Genomic DNA, 18,654 nt, shown 5'->3' with positions numbered 1-18,654 from the left:
AATATTTTTAATAAGAAAGGGACATGAACCAAAAGCACCCTTGTGTTCTAAGGGTGAAAGGGGAGTGGTAGGAATTGAGTGAAACCACTATAAACTTTAAGCTCAAGATGAAATTCACAGTTCATGACTGAACTTCCACACCGTCCTTTGCTTGCTCCTCAGGACAATGCTACCAGACAGATTGGGGAAATATTACTACCTCTAATTTTACAAACCAGAAAACCAGGTCAAAGAATGGTAGAACCCAGGAAGTGGCAGAATCAGGAATAAAATTCCCATCTCTTTCCTTATCCATGCTGGTTCTATCATGTGCAATAGTCATATGCATTATTCGACCTTTCGTATACAATCGCCAACTCAGGCTTGCATCAGACGAACCTGGAACTGATGCCATGTTCACATACACAACAGATGGAGCCGAAGGAATGAGCCAGCAGTGGTAGACAGTTTCTCTCTTAGCCTACCAAATACTATTGAGTGGTAGGAAATATAAGAATCTTTTCGACACAGGAAAAATCATGCTAGTATATTCTTTTCACTCCCCCTCCCCCAACATTTGCCCTTTTTTTGTTTTTTGGGTCCCCCCCCCCATTTTTAATCCTCTTATAGGTGCTGATTACAAGAAAAGAAATCTTGGGATCAGGAAAGCAGAACTGAAACCTAAAGCTTATCATAGTGATAAGAATACTTACACAGGAAGCAATAAATTACCACTGCTTCCTGTTTTAAGTATTCTTATCTGTAGGGCACTAAATTTTTTCACCACAGAACCTCACATTTAGGACACTTCCCAAAATAGAATCTTCTGATCTTCAGCTGTCAGCTGAAGTTGCTTCATAAATAGCCCAGTGTGTATACTCTGGAGGGTTGCTAACACTCTACATGCAAATATAGTCCAGTCATACCAATTCTTTTTAGACTCTGGTGACAATCTGTAACGTGCAAAATCAAGTAGCCCCAGAAACTCTATGGAATGTCTCTAGTCAATGACCTATGGAACACTCCTTGGATATTTCTGGACATTTTGAAACCATGGCCATTACAGCAAAAAATATATATATATATATACACACATATATATATTTATATTTTATATATAATATACAAAATATAATAAAATATAATTTATATTTTATATATATGTACCTATTTCTAATATAAGTTTCAAAATGAACCTAAGATTTGCTTTAGGTCGGTTAATTTTTAAGCAGTTTTAAAAATAACTTTTATCCAGAGATTCATTTCAGTGAAAAGGATACGTATCAAGAAATCCCTGAGTCCTGTATTTTAAACAACTTTTCCAGAGGCTTTTATAGCCAACAAGTACAGGCAACAAAACTGATTATAAGTGAATGTTTGAAAAATTACACATGTAACCCAAGGTTAAATATATGGAGAAAACACACACACACACAGAGATATAAAAGATGCCTAGCTGTAATCTTTATGATCTAGTATGTCAGGAATTCCACTGCCAGAAACACAAGTCCAGACAATTTCAGAGAGAGAAAGAGAAAAAAGTCAATGTCTGTGTTTTTCAAGGGGAGAAAAAAAGGGCTGTATGGAATGAGACCATGGAGCATAAACGACCTGGATTTTATTGGTCTTTTGCGTCTTAGTATTTGAACAAAACATCTGTGCCTTTATGACCCCCTGGTCACTCCCTCCTCTGATTACCTGCCCCACAGCACACCCATTCTGGGGTGGCTAGGAAGGGGTTTAGTCTTGGTCAATGGCAGCCACCCTAGGAGAGAGTAATCTTAAGGCAGATTACACCTTGAATGTAGTACATGTTCAAAACAACTCACTGAGTGTTGAAAGTGTATAAGTAGGATCCTGAAGCCCCTTTCAGCCAATTGCTAAGTAGCTGCCTTTCCTCATGCAAAGGTGATCTGTGTGAATTCACCACAGAGTGGCCCCTTTATAAGCCCAGGAACAATGTCCTGTGGTCCAGCAAGGAAAAACCAGTCCCCAGATGACAAATTCAGATGGGGATGAACCCTGTGGCTGCCTCACGTGACCCACGCTGTGCCTGGCCCAGCAGGAGTGTGCGGCCAATCCCAGATTCCCACTGGGCATCTAGAGCAGATGATGACCAGGCAAAAATTGAGTGTACTCACTGGATTCCCAGAGGCCAGGAAGTCAATTATGCAGAGGCAAAAATGAAGATTTTATAAATATCTACCATGAGGCAAGATTACAAATCATTTTTTAAAAAGACTACCAGTAGAAGGATTCAAATAACAACAGTTTCAAAACATCCAAAGAGCCAGGTCCTTCAAGGAAGAGGCCTGAAACGGGCTCTGACAATCACAGTGGTACAAAGGTGGTACAAAAATCTAGAATGTTCTGCTGTTACTGCACAACTCAATACCGATTAAAGATTAAATGGGGAAGAATGTGAAGAAAACAGGAAGCAGATCTCCAGCTGTACCCTGGGTTGGTCTGAAACACTCAGCTATAGAACACTGGCCAATTCTGGGCAGGAAAAATTGTGGGAACATTATAGATCTTGGAAAGAACCACAAAACTGACTGCAGGTTTGAGAAATTAGAATGACGAGTAAAACCTAAAAATGGTTAGTATTAAGGGAAAACTAAGAGCTCACTTCTAAGATCTTCAAAGGCATGTAGGGAAATATCCTGTAAAAAGCCAGTGGGCTGGATGAGCAAACCGTGGTAAATCCACACAATGGAATACTATTCAGCAGTCAAGAAAGAAGGAGCTTATCAAGGTACAAAAAACCTTGGATGAATGTCAAGTGCATATTGCTAAGTACAAGAAGCCAGTATGATAAATGTATGTATGTATGCATGACTCCAATTGTATGCCACTTAGAAAGAGGCAAAGCTGCAGAGATGGTAAAGGGATCGGTGGTTGCCAGAGGCAGGGGAGAGGGAAGCAGCCCGGCCTATTTTATATGACACTATTGTAGCAAATACAAGATATTAAGTACTTGTCTTAATATCTTGTCTTAAAGAAAGCACTAGCCCTTTCTTTGGCACAAAGAATAAGATTTATGGATGCAAATTATTTTAAAAGATTTTATTTATTTATTTATTTATTTGACAGACAGAGATCACAGAGAGAGGGAGGAGGTCAGTGATCACAGGTGGAACGCAGAATGTGACAGAAGGATAGAAACGTTATCACAAATGCACAAGCCTACCTCACTGAAGGGGGCAAAGGAACAAGGCACTGACCAAAGTGTAACTTTGGAAATGAGGGGAATCTGTAAGACTTAAGGCAAAAGAAACTGTACCTAAGCACCATGCCCTGGTTGATAAAGTCATTTCCTACAGGGCACAGGTTAACAATTCTGGAAGTGTTCTGTGTTTGCATGCAGTAGAATTGAACAAGTCAGTAAATGGAAGATGGCGACAGCCAAGTTTCTCACTGTGGGGAGTGGGAGGTGACAGATAAACAAGGGGAAATGCTAGAATAATCCATATGGAAATCCATTAGAGTTAAGAGACATCAGTATGAACTTATGCTTAGCTTAGTACAGATACAGATGGTTACATATAGAAATATTTATAGATATGTGTGTATATGTGGTGTAGTACACACACATGTATTTCCTTGCTCTGGCAACCGAGAGGGCAGAAAATAAATGACAAGCCAGGAGCAACAAACACATCTTGTGCCAATATGTGGGTGTCTAATACAATTCTCCAATAAACAGAACCAGGGCCTCTTGGAGAAATGGAAGATTCCAAGATTAGGGCAGGAAATAAATAAGATGATCCTGGAGCATCTTAGAGAATCAGAAAGTAAGGAAATGCTTAAAAAAAAAAAAAAAAAAAACCTACTGAATTAAAAATGAAGGAGGGGCACCTGGATGCAACAGTCAGTTAAGTGACTAACTCTTGGTTTTGGCTTGTGATCATGATCTCAGGGTCCTGGGATCAAGCCCAAGTGGGGTTCTGTGCCCGGCATGGAGTCTGCTTGAGAGAGTCTCTCTCTCTCTCCCCCTCCCTCTGCCCTTCCCCCCTTTTGGGCACTGGTGATCTCTCTCATAAATAAATAAATAAATAAATCCTTTAAAAATGAATGATAAGACAAGTTTGCTTGAAAAAACAAATTCTATAAATATTCATGACTTCTGCTAAATGGTTTTCAAAAACCTTTAAGCTTCCTGGCCACTTTAAAGAATCTCAAAATGATAGTACCTGGATGGCTCAGTAGGGTGACTCTTGATCTTAGGGTTCTGAGTTTGGGCCCCACATTGGGTATACAGACTACTTAAAAGTAAAACCTTTAAAGAACCCCAAATTATAACTGTATTAGGTGCACTTTTTTATCAAAAATTTGGATGATGCAAAGTTTGACTTGACTCTGTAATTTCAGCAAATGAGTGTATGTTGTATTTGAAACCCAGGAAGTCATATCCAGTTTAGTTAGCATTTCCAATCACGTATGAAATGCTTTATGTTTACGGCTATTTTAAGATTTTTTTTAATTCATTTCTAGCCTTATTTCCTCTTTTAGAAAACTGACTAGTACACCAAGGTTGATATGATTTCCTGTTTCATCTTCTGCACATTTAAACATTGTCATTATGTTTTATTTTTTAATTTGTTTTTACAACCTTACTGTCCCTTACAGTCAATTTTATATGCATATGTAAATCTCTGGATAAAAATAAAATTTACATGCCCAATTTAAAAGAAAAAAGGACAGGGGCCATCACTTTTACCCCTACTAAAATCAGAAAGAAGGAAATGCTCTCCCTTGACAATAAAGTCTTTAAGTTAGCTATAAAGAAGTTTCCTCACCATAAAGACTTTAAACCATTAGAAAAAGTTACCTCAAACTATAGGATTTCCTCTTGTGATACATGGATCCAAGAGGGATGTACTTGAAGACCCTTACTAGTAAAATACACAATATCAAAATAAAAGTTTTTATATAAGAGTAGTTTCAAGATGTTGGTCTTTCCTTGCAAACATTTTGTACAAGGAATAAATGTAGAGAAAAGCAAACATACTAAATACTTATCCAAAAGAATTTTCAGACAAAATTTCAGAAAAGGATAGGTATTACACATTACCAATTCTGCATAATAATGCTCAAAAGAAAAGCCTGAATACCCAGTGAAAATTACTAACCTTAAAGCTGCAATGTAAGCTCTGATTTATGATACCAGCACACAATGATGGCCATACCCGGTCAATCCCCATCTTTTCCAGGGCCCCCCCAGAGATATCACATACTCCTCACCCTCCTTCCCTAGGTGTCACCTGTTCCAGATCTTGACTTTACATGTCAGACCATTTTTTCCAAGCAGACACATACCAACTTCAACTCTTACTTCCTGCTCTTTCATATACTGCCCTATTACAGCAGAAAAATCTGACTTTGCTCCATTTATGAGTCACAAAGTAAACTTAATCATGACTGATAAGCCGTGAAGAGTGCAAATGACATACTTACATCCAGGCAAAGGGATTGTGATGAAATTTAAGGTAAAAGTTTTATGTATAAATCAATGTTGTCAACCTCTCCAGTCCATGAAGTGGGCCAGAAACCCTTGTCCCATCTCTCAGTGGGTCTCATCTGTCCCCTAGGGAAGCTGATCCTTGATGCCTTCTCCCTCAACTGGTCCCCAGAAAAGAAGCTCTACGAGGGCCTGAATTAGCATGTTTTCTTTTCATTTGTAACTTCAGAACTTAGGAATATGCCTGGTACTCAGCAGCAACTCACTAACTCCTTGTTGCATTAATGAACCAGAACATTCTCTCATGTCTGGTCTATAAACATTTGACTCTTTGGCAATTTGCCACCACTGTCTTTATGACCAGTTATGATTTCTTCAGATGTCCAGGTTCAGTAGTTACAACAGCTTAATTATGGAATGAGCAGAAATATTTAAGACAAGAACCCCCGAGTATGAGGCAGTGGTAGCATAGTTAAGAAAAACTCTCTGTCCTCCTGAATGGAATATGATTCTGGTCTACAGATAAATGAAGTGCTTGCATACTTCTCATACTGTGGTTTAAAAACATATGGTCCCACATTCATTCATTCAGTATCTACAACAAACAGTAACAACCAAATGCCAAACCCATTGCACTAAGCATTCGAACTTAGTCACTATGCCGGCAGAGAGAAAAACAGCCTAGCTTGATACCAGCCGCATACCTGCTAGAAAACACTACTAAGTTTTAGAAAGTAGCATAAATGTCAAATGACTGTGAAGGGCCAGGAAAACGGAAATCCTCTTTAAAATAAAACAGAACACATTTATATTACAAATCTTGGGGAGTTGCAGGGTTTTAGAACAAAGGTTGATAAATGCTTTGCTGTGTGTCACACTGTTTGGATCCTATGTTTTAGCTTAATACTTGAAATGTCAAGCAATATTTAAGAAGAATTGCTATAAGAGGTGATAGTTTAGGACACACATTCTATCACAGCCATCCAAACAGCCCAACCTCAATGAAGTGTGGAAACAGAACGCAGGCAGACTCCTACCCTGGCAATCAGGATCAACTTCCCAGACCAAGCTTAGCATTGTAGCTAACAAGTGCCACAGTGGCAAAATGCACTCATGTAAATATAATTCCTTTTCCCAGATCTTACTGGTACTTCACAGTAGAGGGGTTAACTAGCAACCTTATTATACTCAAGAGGAAGAAAAGGCATGAGCATAGGAGACAAATTAGAACGGGATTCTTCCAAATCACACACTGAGTAATTGGCCTCTTTTTAAAAATAGAGGTAACTATGATATAACAATTATTTTCCAAATCACTTTCTTATTGCTTTTGGTATCTTTAAACCTCCGTGAAAATGCTAAGCTCTGACCTACATTAGTAAACTGCAATTAACATCAGAACAACTCTACTAGTATAAGAAAAACTGGTAAAAGACTGCTGGAGGCAGAGAAATCAATCTCCTTAAAATAAAGCAAAGTTTCCATCAATCTTTAAAAGAATGGTTTGGGGGAAAACAGAGGAAGTATCCCAGGATTTCAGACATAGGAATGATGCAATTATAATTAATTTCACCACAGCTTGGATTTCTACTCCTATTAGAGTACAAGAACCCCTGCCATTTTGTTTGTTTAATATCATGTGGAATCTGAATTTGAATTTGATTTTAAGATTTTATTTATTTGAGAGAGAGCACACAAGCAAGGGTAAAGGGGCAGAGGGAGAGGGAGAAACAGACTCCTGCTGTGCAGGGAGCCCAAGGACATGGGGCTCAATTCCGGGACCCTGAGATCATGACCTAAACCAAAGGCAGACCCTTAACTGACTAAGCCACCCAGGTGACCCTTGAATTTGATTTTCAAAATATCTAGTCAATGAAATGGTTTGAGGTACCCAGAATATATCCACAGCATTATTTCTGTTTGGGACTTTCCTAAAGCTATCCTCTGCCTTGATTCAACAACTATCCTCTGGACTGTTGATAAACAAGTTTTTAATTTGGCAAGAGTTCAGTGGGTCCTCTCCTCCTCAGACACTGGCGTCTGCTTTCAGTGTGCTCACAATTTTTATTAGCAAAGAGTGCTGGGAAATGAGTAACTAGAGCAAGGATAGGGGTTTACATCCCTGAAGGAAGGGGTAAAATTTTTGAAAGCAAGGTGGGAGACAGTATGGTAGGTGTACTTGAACCCAGCCAATAACATACAATAACAAACAATAATGTTTTCTTTGGTCGTTTAAATGTATTGATTTTATAATGCAAATGGAATCTGACTTACTTCCCATGGAAATGCATTCTCAATTCTACAGAGCTAAGAACTCTTACCTTCCTAAATACCTCTGCCATTATTCTTTTAAATAATAATCCCCAAGTCCACCCCCCCCCTCAAATGAACCTAAAACTTTTCTTATCTAGTGAGTAACTATAAATCACCTCAATTGGGGTAAAGAGGGAGGAGTAGAATGGGGCTCTATTCTTACAGAAGAGACACATTAATTTAAAATGCACCTAAAGTAGCCATTGAATTAGATCGAATTGGGTGGCTTGGGATTTTGTTGTGTACTTGATAATGCAAAGACGCTTTCCAAGAGCCCATCTAATAGAGCGCAGTGGGAAAGAGGCTTTGAAGGCACAATAACATTCTTCCAGCTTTTAAGCTAGAGGCTAAAATCACGAAAGAACCATTCCCTTTTCCGACTTGAGACACATTCCTCACCCAGTTCAAAGGCCCGAGAACCAACAAGTCTGTACACTGTCTGAAGGTTGTCCCTTGTAGGAACTTGTGAGGGACCAAAGGCTCAGGCTGCAAAATATTTTTAAAGACCTCGTTTTAGGAATGTAAGCTTTTTTATTGGAATGCAGTTTCCACTCCCTAACCCTCCTCACCTCCAAACACACACACACACACACACACACACACTCTCGCTAGTGAGACAAGCTTAGGCAAAAGGGAAAGTTTTCATTATAACCCCAATGACTTCCAGGATTTCCTACCAATGGAAGTAAAATATTTTCAGAAGTCAAGTCATTACCCATTCTTTAGAAAAACATGCGATATTTATATTCTTTTATCTAACCAGAGGGAATGGGATCAGCTTTGAAAGGAAGGTATTGTTAACTGGGGTTCAAAGAGTGCCTTGGAATCGGGAAGGGGCACAAAGGGCAAGCCAACGAGGAGCTGGGGGGTAGGTGGGAGCTGCCAAGACCAGGATATAAATACACCACTCAACTGGCCCCTCGAAACCCTTTAGGGACCCCCTTCCCTCCTCCCAATATTACATACATTACCCAGTGTCCCGATTTTGTTTTGTTCTGTAACCTCAAGAACGTTTAAGGCATTCGAGGTTCTGGTGTAAGAAAAATGTAAATACTGGCTGGTAAGAGATCTGAGACGGGGTTCCAGAAACCACTGCCGTGGCTTTGAGTGGGATACTGCCAACCATCTGCATTTGCTTCCGGAGATTCAGCAACTCTGCGTTACCAGAGTCAATAACTGTGCTCAGGTGGGAACAATTCTTTCCGACCACTGATGTCTCTGGTCCCATTTCACCCACTGCTCCCCACCACTCCCCACTAAAAGCCTCCTTCTCTGAGCAAGCGCTGCTCTGGTCCAGCTTCCTGTATGTGCGGAAAAGGCAGTTTTGGCAAAGGGATGGAGGGAGGATGATACAACATGTCCTGTGGCTCGGGGCTCCCTTCTAGTACCATATTTCAAGTCCAGGCCTGTGGGAGCTGCCTAAGGACTGCTAGGAAGTGTAGTCCTCTGGCCTCGGGCAAATAGCAGAACTAATTTCACCAACCACCACTGGCATTAAAAATATAGATGACAGTCTCTGGTAAAGAAACCTCAGAAGTCATCTTTCATGTATTTCTTAGAGGTGAACTTCCAGCTTTTACTCATTCCTTAAGAGGCCAATCTCAAGAGGGAATCAAACTCTAAAGAAAGATCTGAATCTGTGATATAAAAAAAATCCTTGCTATCCCTTCGTGAACCTGAATGACAGAACCACATTATTTACTATTTTCTCAAATCATTTCCTGTCCCCACACTTTGCTGTAACGCAGTTCATTGTTTCCTTCTTTGCCTCCTACAAGCACTGGGAAGACTGGGACACACCTGTTTCGGTCCCCAGTGCCTGACTCACATTATGAACTCAATCAAAGTTTAGTGAGTCAGTATAAGCTTCGTGTTTCTCAAAGAAAAACAAAACAAAAAAAAAAAACCCAAAAAACAAAAAGGAAAACAGTGATACCACCAATACGAAGGAAATCATTGTATTTCACCCAAAGCTAGGAATATTCATTATAAACATCTAAGAATAACTTTATTCTAGGCATTCAACATGCAACTAATAAATGGTCAACGATGTATTTATAAATACACTTGTACAAGGGTTCTCCCATTAACAAGTAGGATCTATTTTTCTATCCCTTGAAACTGGGCACGGCTTTGTGACTTGCTTTGGACAATGGGAGAGGAGCAAATGTGAAGCAAGCAGAGGCTTGAAAAACACGTGTGCCCCCCTCACTGTTGCTGGTTTGCTCATCCAAATACTATGTTAAGTTTGGGTTAGCCTGTTTTGGTTCAAGCAGCAGCAAACACCAACTGACAGTTAGCATCATCCACCAGACAAGTGACAGAAACCATCCTGAACCAACCAGTCCTCAGCCAACTGTCCACGTGAGCTTCCCCAAGTGAGACAGACACTGCCCCACTGAACGAAGCCTAACACCAACCCTCAGAACTGCGATCTACCAAATGACTGATGTTCTAAGGCCATCGGTTTTGGGATGGTTTGTTACAGATCAAAGCTAAATGGTGCAGACACCTAAGGAACTAGCTTATTTCACAGAGTAAATTCTTTAACAGCTTTCCTAAAAGTTTTCGGAGGTGGTTGAATTTCATTCCTCACTCCAGATGGTCTGGAAGAAAACTGATATTATTGTTTTAGCGTATTCTTATTGCCAAGTCCCCCTAAAGGATATAATATTGGTAATTGTGATTTAGAAGTCATCTGTTGGGGCGCCTGGGTGGCTCCGTGGGTTAAGCCTCTGCCTTCGGCTCGGGTCATGATCTCAGGGTCCTGGGATCAAGCCCCGCATCGGGCTCTCTGCTCAGCGGGAAGCCTGCTTCCCTTCCTCTCTCTCTGCCTGCCTCTCTGCCTGCTTGAGATTTCTCTCTCTGTGTGTCAAATAAATAAACAAAATCTTTAAAAAAAAAAAAAAAGTCATCTGTTACCATATTCTTGAAAGTTTCTATTTTGTAATAATAACTTCTCCATCCTCTTTACACTGAACCTGGGCCAGAATCAGCAAGAACATCAGGACATTAGCTATAAATATTTTTAACCATTGGAGTTCCTCTCTAGTTCAAAGTAGAGATTATTCCAGTCATACCTGTAGTAATACACATCCCCTTAGGAGACGGAACAGATTCTCTAAATCCCACTAATTTCCTCCAAAGTTATTAAAACTTGGAGTGAGAGGAAATCACTAAACAATTTATTCTATTATTTGCATGCAATTATTATGGCTAAAATAACCTGTTTCCAGAATTTGAAATGGTTTTGAAATTTGAAATTCTTTCTGCTTATTCCAACAGAAAGCTTTAATTCTTCTGAACTCCAAAAATATGAGACTTTGGTGACCAGAACGTCCTTAAAAGGCTCCTTAACCTTTAGAGTTAATCCTACCACACTATATTAAGAACTAGTTATTCACTCTGGTGGAAGGGCAGGGAAGTGCTGACATACTACAGCAGAAGGTACAGAGGAGAAGAGAGAATAATAAAGACTCACACTTAGATGCCCTCCCCTTCACAAATGCTTCAAAATTAGAAAAGCAGATCATTTCCTAACTAATGCTCCCCCGCCCCAATCACTGGATTATACTACATGATGCTTTTCTAGAACCTGAAGAGTCACAAGAGGTATGGGAATTAAAGAGTACTTTTCTCTTTCCTTTCAACAACAACAAAAAACCAGTGAGTCTACTGTAAGAGGTACGTTGTCTGCTGTGTTTCTTCAGTGCACAACGTTGGGACCTAAGCAACTGGGCATTTCAGCAACTCTCTATTACTAAGCTCCAAAATTTCTGAGCAGTTCATCTCTGGAAACATAAACAAAATCCAGCATTGATGGTGGCTAGTGAGAAGAGAGGCAGAGGAACACGAGTGAGAGAGAATCTTATTTTTTACTTTATACCTTTAAGAAATTTTTCTAAACTACTTGAAACTTATAGCATGTGCATAAATTGCCAACACCAAAAAATGAAAGGAAAAAAAAAAAGTGAATAGACCCAGCACACTATCCTAAAACTATGTGTTCTTTAAAAAAAAAAAAAAATGCCTTTTTTAGGTTTCTGTAAGAAACTACTCTGAACTTAAAAACAAATGTGACTGCCCATCATCAAAGCAGAGAAAGCACAAGCAAACACACTTAAGAAACAGCAATGACAAAATCTCAAAGGAGTGTATACTTCCAGCCAGAAGCATGCACAGGAACCAGAGGTCAGAGGGTTAAAGCTTTTCACTACTAAAAATAAAAACCACCCACCCAAAGGGAAAAAAAAGTTCTCCAATGATAGAGCTTCTAGGATGGAAAGAAAGGACTACAATGTCTTTTCTACCCCCACCTTCATTCACCCCATGCGTCCTACTCATGAACTTCTGCTCCTTTAACACCTGGACCGCTCTCCTGGCTGCTTCGCTTGGACAAAAGAGCCAAAGATGTTTTTTTCTGGCGTCTTGCTAATATTGTATTTGCCAGCTGAATATCCAAAAAGAGGCCACTCTTCCAAATAGTCTGAACAGCCTATGAACTATTTAAGTAAGCTGGTGTGATTGCCAGCCAGGAAGCCAGGGTTGGAATGACTAAGAAAAGCATAATACTTTGAGGTAGATGGGCACTTTCACCTGGAAAATATAAGAAAAATACTGACTTTCATGGATTACATATCCTTGATCTTGATTTTTTTTTCCCCCAGATAAGTTGTGCCATAAGAAATTTGGTAATTACTTGGATGAACTCCCTTCACTACCTTTCTCCTCGTTCCATTTCCCTGTGTCCACCACCACTCTCTTATTGTCTTAGAACAACTGCTGTTTACTGAAGAAAAGAGGGAAAGGGACCCAGAGGAAACTGAGGCCTGGGGCCTATTTGACTGAAGGCAGACCATTCATGTTGATGGTGGGAGGCAGGTGGCCTCTGATCTTGTACCAGAGAACTAATGTTCTTCTGATTATTCCCCCAACCCCTAAAATTCAAGGGTAAGTATGATTATTTCCAGAATCCAAATGAGCCCTTCAAATAATTTTAAAATAAACAGGGACACTGTCCTTAGAGAATAACAGATGAATAACAGTGGAAGACAGAGTAATTACTGAATATTTGAGACCTTAAACTGCCTGCTCTGTTTTTATAAATGTCTTCTCTTATATTTTCGCCTGTTTCACATGGATCTGAAACCTTCCTAAAACCAAGAATAATGACTTTCTGTTCAAAATAGATTTTGTTTGCCACACTGTATACGTTTAAAGAAAAAGAGAGAGAGAGAGACAGAATGCTTCTTTAATCCTTTCAACAAACATAACACAACTATCAATTTCTCAAGATTAAGTGAAACTGTTCAGCAACATGACCTAAATACGTCAAGGCAGATCAGAGAACTCACATCAAAGTATTTTTTAGTCAACAGAAAACAGGGGGGAAAGTTTATGAACTTGGGTTTACTGGCATCCTCTTCAGGCCAACCAATTAGCATCCAATGGATGTGTGCTTGGTTCAGACAGGACGAGGGTGGATGGCAGAAAGTGACACAGGGTGGGGAGCAAACAAAGGAACAAACATGGAACAGCAAAAGGAAAGCAGTGAATACTTACCTAGTAAAACTTTATTCAATTAAACATTCAGGGTGGGGTAATAAAACCACAAAATTTCCTCTCTGCTTGAAGACAGATTTGATGATCTAAGTAAAATTAGAGCCTGACCAACATATTCAATTCTCCTGCCATCATGAATGAAAATGCAAAAAGGGGCCTGAAAAAGAAAAGCTGCCTTTTCAATACAAACACATCATTTTTAAAAGCTCTATTATTCAAAGATCACTGGCTCATTGAGGAAGCACAAATAACATTTATCTAACCAACTTTATTTTAACAAATAGATTATAGCAGAGCCTGCAGCAAGAATATTAAAATGGAAAATGTTCCTTTCCCCATAGATGACAGTACCTTATACTCATCTAATCTATCTTCTTCTTTTCTGTGAGAAATGGCAGAGATGCTACCATTTCCACAATGTAAGACAAAGACACGATGTGAGACAAGAGCATTTCTTGACCATCATTTAAAATAGCTTCACAATAACTTTTTTTGCAACTATTTGATATTAGTTAGAAATTAGCACACTAACATACCATACACATATTAAAATGTAATTCTATTAAATTAAAACTCAAAAGTGATTACAACTTCTAAACATGTTTTAATAACATTTTAAAAATTATTTTTTGGAGTTGGCCTCATAGCTATGGACTCGTAAGGCAGGGGATAATAAATCAAATCTATAATTGTAATGTGGTAAAGAGAGTTACAGAATCTTTAGTGTGAAACTGACTTCAAACTGAATTCATGAGACACTATTTTCCTTGAATACAATTTCCAGTAACTCTGTAATGGGAGGAAATCATTGGGAAAATAGCTTTCTTTGAAACAAAGCCTTACAATTGTGAAGTGTTCCATCATCTTAAAATTACCAACCCACCAAAATAAAAGGAACCATTGATATATTATACAGCTAAGAAATATATATGATTGTAGCAGAAGGACTGGAAAAGAATAAGTCAATGAAGTTCTGAATGAAAGAGTCAATAGACTACTCTAATGATTTATGCAATCCACACAGAGGTACCCAAAGGGTCAAAATTTCTGAATACACTGACAACTTGACAGCCAAGATAATACTAGGTCAGCAAAGCAGCATACAGCTCAACTAGCAAACCAAAAATCCTAAAACACAAAAAGCTGGACAACACTCATGCTGTCGGCAAGAGAAATATTGAGCTTTTTCACACACCTGACAGAGAAAACTGGAACTAAACAAAAAATTGTAGAAGACTTCTTACTAACCTCACTTGGCCTCTCAGATTTCCTTTCTCTTCCCTCCAGTGATGTACCTCACTGAAGGAAGGATTCTGATGGTACAAATGAGAAACATTATCCATAAACAGAACCCCTGCAGAAGAAGGGATGATTTCTAATTGAGTAGACAGAATAATGTCATAAACATGGATTGGTTAAAGCTTGACCTGTAAGGTGGGTGGGTTGCTACTAACAGCTGACCTTAGGATGCAAGGAACTGGCAACTAACTTGCATTCTCACACACACTGAATATTTTAAAAAGAGAGGAGGGGGAGCAACCCAGTTCAGTCTAGAGAAGGTTCCAAAAATTTAGACTTGTGCAGTCTGGAGGGTTTGTCTTAAGGTCTGTTAAAATCTGCTTCCCTCCAAACTAGAAAGGTAAAAATAAGCCCTGAATCAAACCTTAAAGAATGATCCAAAAGCTAGAACAGGAGGAAACAGAATATTCTAATACACTTCATTCTGACCCCATCAACAGCTTCTTCAGAAAGAATCCTCATTACAACTGACCCATTAAAGAATATCAGTCATTCTCTCCAAAATATCCCTATGTTTAGTGCGGCAAAGGAGGTCAGAATAATTTAGAACAAAACTCTCAAGTTACTGATGAGGAAATAGGTCCAGAGAAATTAAGTGACTTGCCCAAGGTCACTCAGCTAGTGAAGGGCACAGGCTGTGTTACAACTCAAGATCTTGGGCTCCCAGGAACTGCTTTTTTTCCATTGCATCATTCAAGATAAGACAAAGCTATTTTCCAGGAATTTTGATAAACAATAACAACAAAAAAGGCAAAACAAAGCAAAACAAAACAAAACAAAAAAACAAACAGCAGGGAGCAGAAGAGGCATGGATTTTGGAATTCCAAGTCCCTTACTATAGTAGGCAATATAATAGATAGTATTTCGGGGGGTGGGGGGGATCAGAGAAATGATTACAATATGTGGAATTTTTTATGAATTTTTTTTTAACACAAAAAGCTACTTAAGCAGTGGCAGAGATTGAGAAGATTGTTAGATGCTCCAGGTTTTCTGGAACAACATAGACACTCTCTCCCATAGTTCAGGAGCATGAGGCATAACATTTACACCAGGGCGGTCCCTCTTCCTTACATTTACACCTTATGGAAAAAACGCTGCCTTTGGGGCTTATGATTCAGTGAGGCATGAGGGATGCTGGCTGGCGACAAAGACTTGTTGGAGAGGGGATGGGGAACACCTCCATTAATTTCTCTCTTACTTTCCTTTATTTTAGAACAGAAAATCAGAACAAATTTTCCATCCTATAAAGTAATACATCTCAGGTAAGGTTGGTTATGTGAGGGCCACAACCCAAATCCAGCAAGCTTTCAGGAAGTTAGCCCAGTCTGCCCTGATGGGCTTTCACTTGGGCTGTCACTGATCAAAAAACAAATCTGGTTTTGGGAGCTAGAGCAGCATTTCCTCCAGCCTCAGCACCAAACTACCCAGCCACCCCCTCCAGCCTCAGCACCAAACTACCCAGCCACCACCCCCCCTCCCGCCATGAATCTCTAGATTCTCATGATCTGCAAGCTATATCCGGCGTTTTCATTTCACTGTGAGCTCCCCTGGGCCTAGAAGGGTCAGTATTTGCTGATCTTATCTGGCTCCAGGCTTTGCAAACTGCAGTCGCTCTGGATATATAGTGTTGACCCTAATACAATTTCCACCCAAATGAGTTTTTCCTGAATGATCCCCAAACAGTGCCAGCCACAGCACTTGTGTTTCCTTCTCCGTTTTTTTCTTTTCCCCTCCTCTTTCCCATTAGTAAGGGACATAAATGTTAGAATCTTGAGCCAACTCAATCAATCCTACAACCACGTGCTCGTGGATTTCCAGACAGGAAGATGAAGGAACGTGGCGTCGTAGTAAACCGTAGTAAAGAGAGGAGGGAAACAAAATGGGGCACGTCACATGGTCATGGCCTGGATTTTTCTCAATTAAAAATAAGAGGAAGTGTGTGTTTCCGGCCTCTGTCAGTGGGCTGGTTGGACTTTCTCATTCTTAGGATTCTGGGCTGGATGCACGAATAAGGCTGAGCGCATAACATCCTCTGCGAGGGGGAGTGGGAGGGGGCGCGTATTTGGCTCAGTTCCGCTGGCACAAGAGAAAAGAGGTGGAGGGAGGGAGTTGGGAGGGCTGGTGCCCCCGACGCCCCGCTAAGGGGGCCACCGTTGGACCCAAGACCCAGCAGGAGGCCACGGCCCCCTCCCTACCCCTCCAATTCAAGTCCCACCCCGCGCCCTCCGCAGCAGACAGATATTCACGCTGATTGGCTCTGGCAGGAGCCAATCAGGGCCCTTCCACCCCGCCCACTCACAGCCAGTCCTGCACTGAGGGCCCTGGGCTCACCAGCAACGCGGACCACGCGGCGGGGCGGGGATGGGGCCAGGCAGCCCGGCGCCTCCGGGCGACCGGAGTGGGCGGGGTGGGAGATTTGTGAAGGCGGCCTCAGCCCCGCTACAGATTCCCCAACCCCCGGCTAAAGGGGCTTGGAGGAGGGAGGGAAGCCAAGTGCCAAATAAATAGGGAGGAATGCAGGAAGCGGAGGTGACCCGGGAAACGGGAAAGTGCCAGAGCTGAGACGGTATGCGCGAGACAAAAAAGGCCACACAGGGAGGGGAAGAGAAGGAGGGAGGAGGAGGGAGAGATGGGAGGTAGTCCTGGAGGTACGGAATCCTTGAAATCACAACAAGGAAATGTAGCCAAAGGAAGAGAAATGCCCCCCCCCCCTTTCTGGGAAGGGGGCATAACAAAATGACCAAAAAAAAAAAAAGGGAAGTTAAACGGGTGGCTTGGGTCTGAGCCTTTGCCAAAGCCTGCTCTATCTGCCCGAGCTGCAGTTTCAAAACTAAAAAACAAACTGGAGGTAAAGGCTTGTTCAAGATAACTGGGCTGCTGTGTCCTTTCTGCCCTCTTTCTTGGACTCTCAATCCACTCTTTGCAGAGAGAAGGCCACAAGGACTGCGAAATTCTGAAATGGAGAAAAAGAGGAAAAAAAGACAGGGCAGAAACATGAAATAAGAGGTGGAAAACAAAGAGAATGGGAGAAGGGGATGCTGGAAAACAAGAACTCAAAATCAGAACGAAGTTAGGGGAGGCACAGGTTGACAAAAATTAGAAACTGGACATAAGGTCAATCAGGACAACCACCAGTCCTGAGAACCTGAGATGCCTCACAAATGTTCTCATCTAACAGACAGTGAGAAATACTAGACAAGCCTCAATGTTTAAAATGAGGGGTTAGGAGAAAGCACACACCCCTTCTAGCACCCCATTCCCTTCCTGTTCCAGGGTTTTACCTGAGCCATGAGCAGGAGAGGAAAAAATAAGAATTGCTGAGGAAGTTAGGAAAAGGATGTTTTCACAACCAAAATACTCATTCCTAGGAAAAGCTGTTTGCCAGGGCAGGTCGGATTTTTTGTTTCAGACGATAACTGACGATCTGATCACATCTTTAAACCCAACAGGGCAAAGGCAAGGGAGCAGAATTCAGGATGGAAGGGTGTCAGGTAGCATTTGGTGCCTCATTTAAAACACGGATTTTTCTGGCATGGGGCTGTCAAGGCACAGTACATTGTTACTCCAACAGTATTAGGGATACGACTACAAATTTATTCCAGAATCCTACACTGTCCCTAAGAGAGCTAAGAATAGAAGATCATTTTGCTTTGGTTGGTTTGTTTTTAATGTACCCTCCACATAAAGAGGATTTTATTTCAAAGCCCCTTTAAAGATGAAAACTCTATTTGGTCATCACTTTCTTTCAGAGCAAAATATTATTTCTTCTCTCTATAAAAAGAAACCTGTTCAAACCAAGAAAACAGGTGAGGAACACTTATTATTTCCTAGCCTCTTTCCTCTTCTCTAAAATGAAAATTTTGGTTCTGTTGGGTTTGTTTCCTTCAAATCCTCATTAGTTTATAAATGAAACATCTTGCAACACAAATGGTTAAAGTATTAGAGGGATTCACATTCCCTAAAACATTATTTTTTTATCATTTAAAAATAACCAAAGTTTTTAACTGTTGGTGTTGACATATATAATTAAATCTGTTGTA

At 40.5% G+C, this 18,654-nt stretch overlaps 1 protein-coding gene across 4 annotated transcripts in view; it reads right to left on the bottom strand.

Moving 5' to 3' along the window:
• IRS1 (insulin receptor substrate 1) overlaps window positions 1–18,654 on the bottom strand; it is a 58,699-nt gene that overhangs the window by 34,552 nt on the left and 5,493 nt on the right. The gene's annotated exons all lie outside the window — the stretch shown is intronic.

This window comes from Martes martes (genome assembly GCF_963455335.1).
Source record: "Martes martes genome assembly, chromosome: 3".
Lineage (NCBI taxonomy): Eukaryota > Metazoa > Chordata > Mammalia > Carnivora > Mustelidae > Martes > Martes martes.
This window is presented reverse-complemented; position numbering and strand designations above follow the sequence as displayed.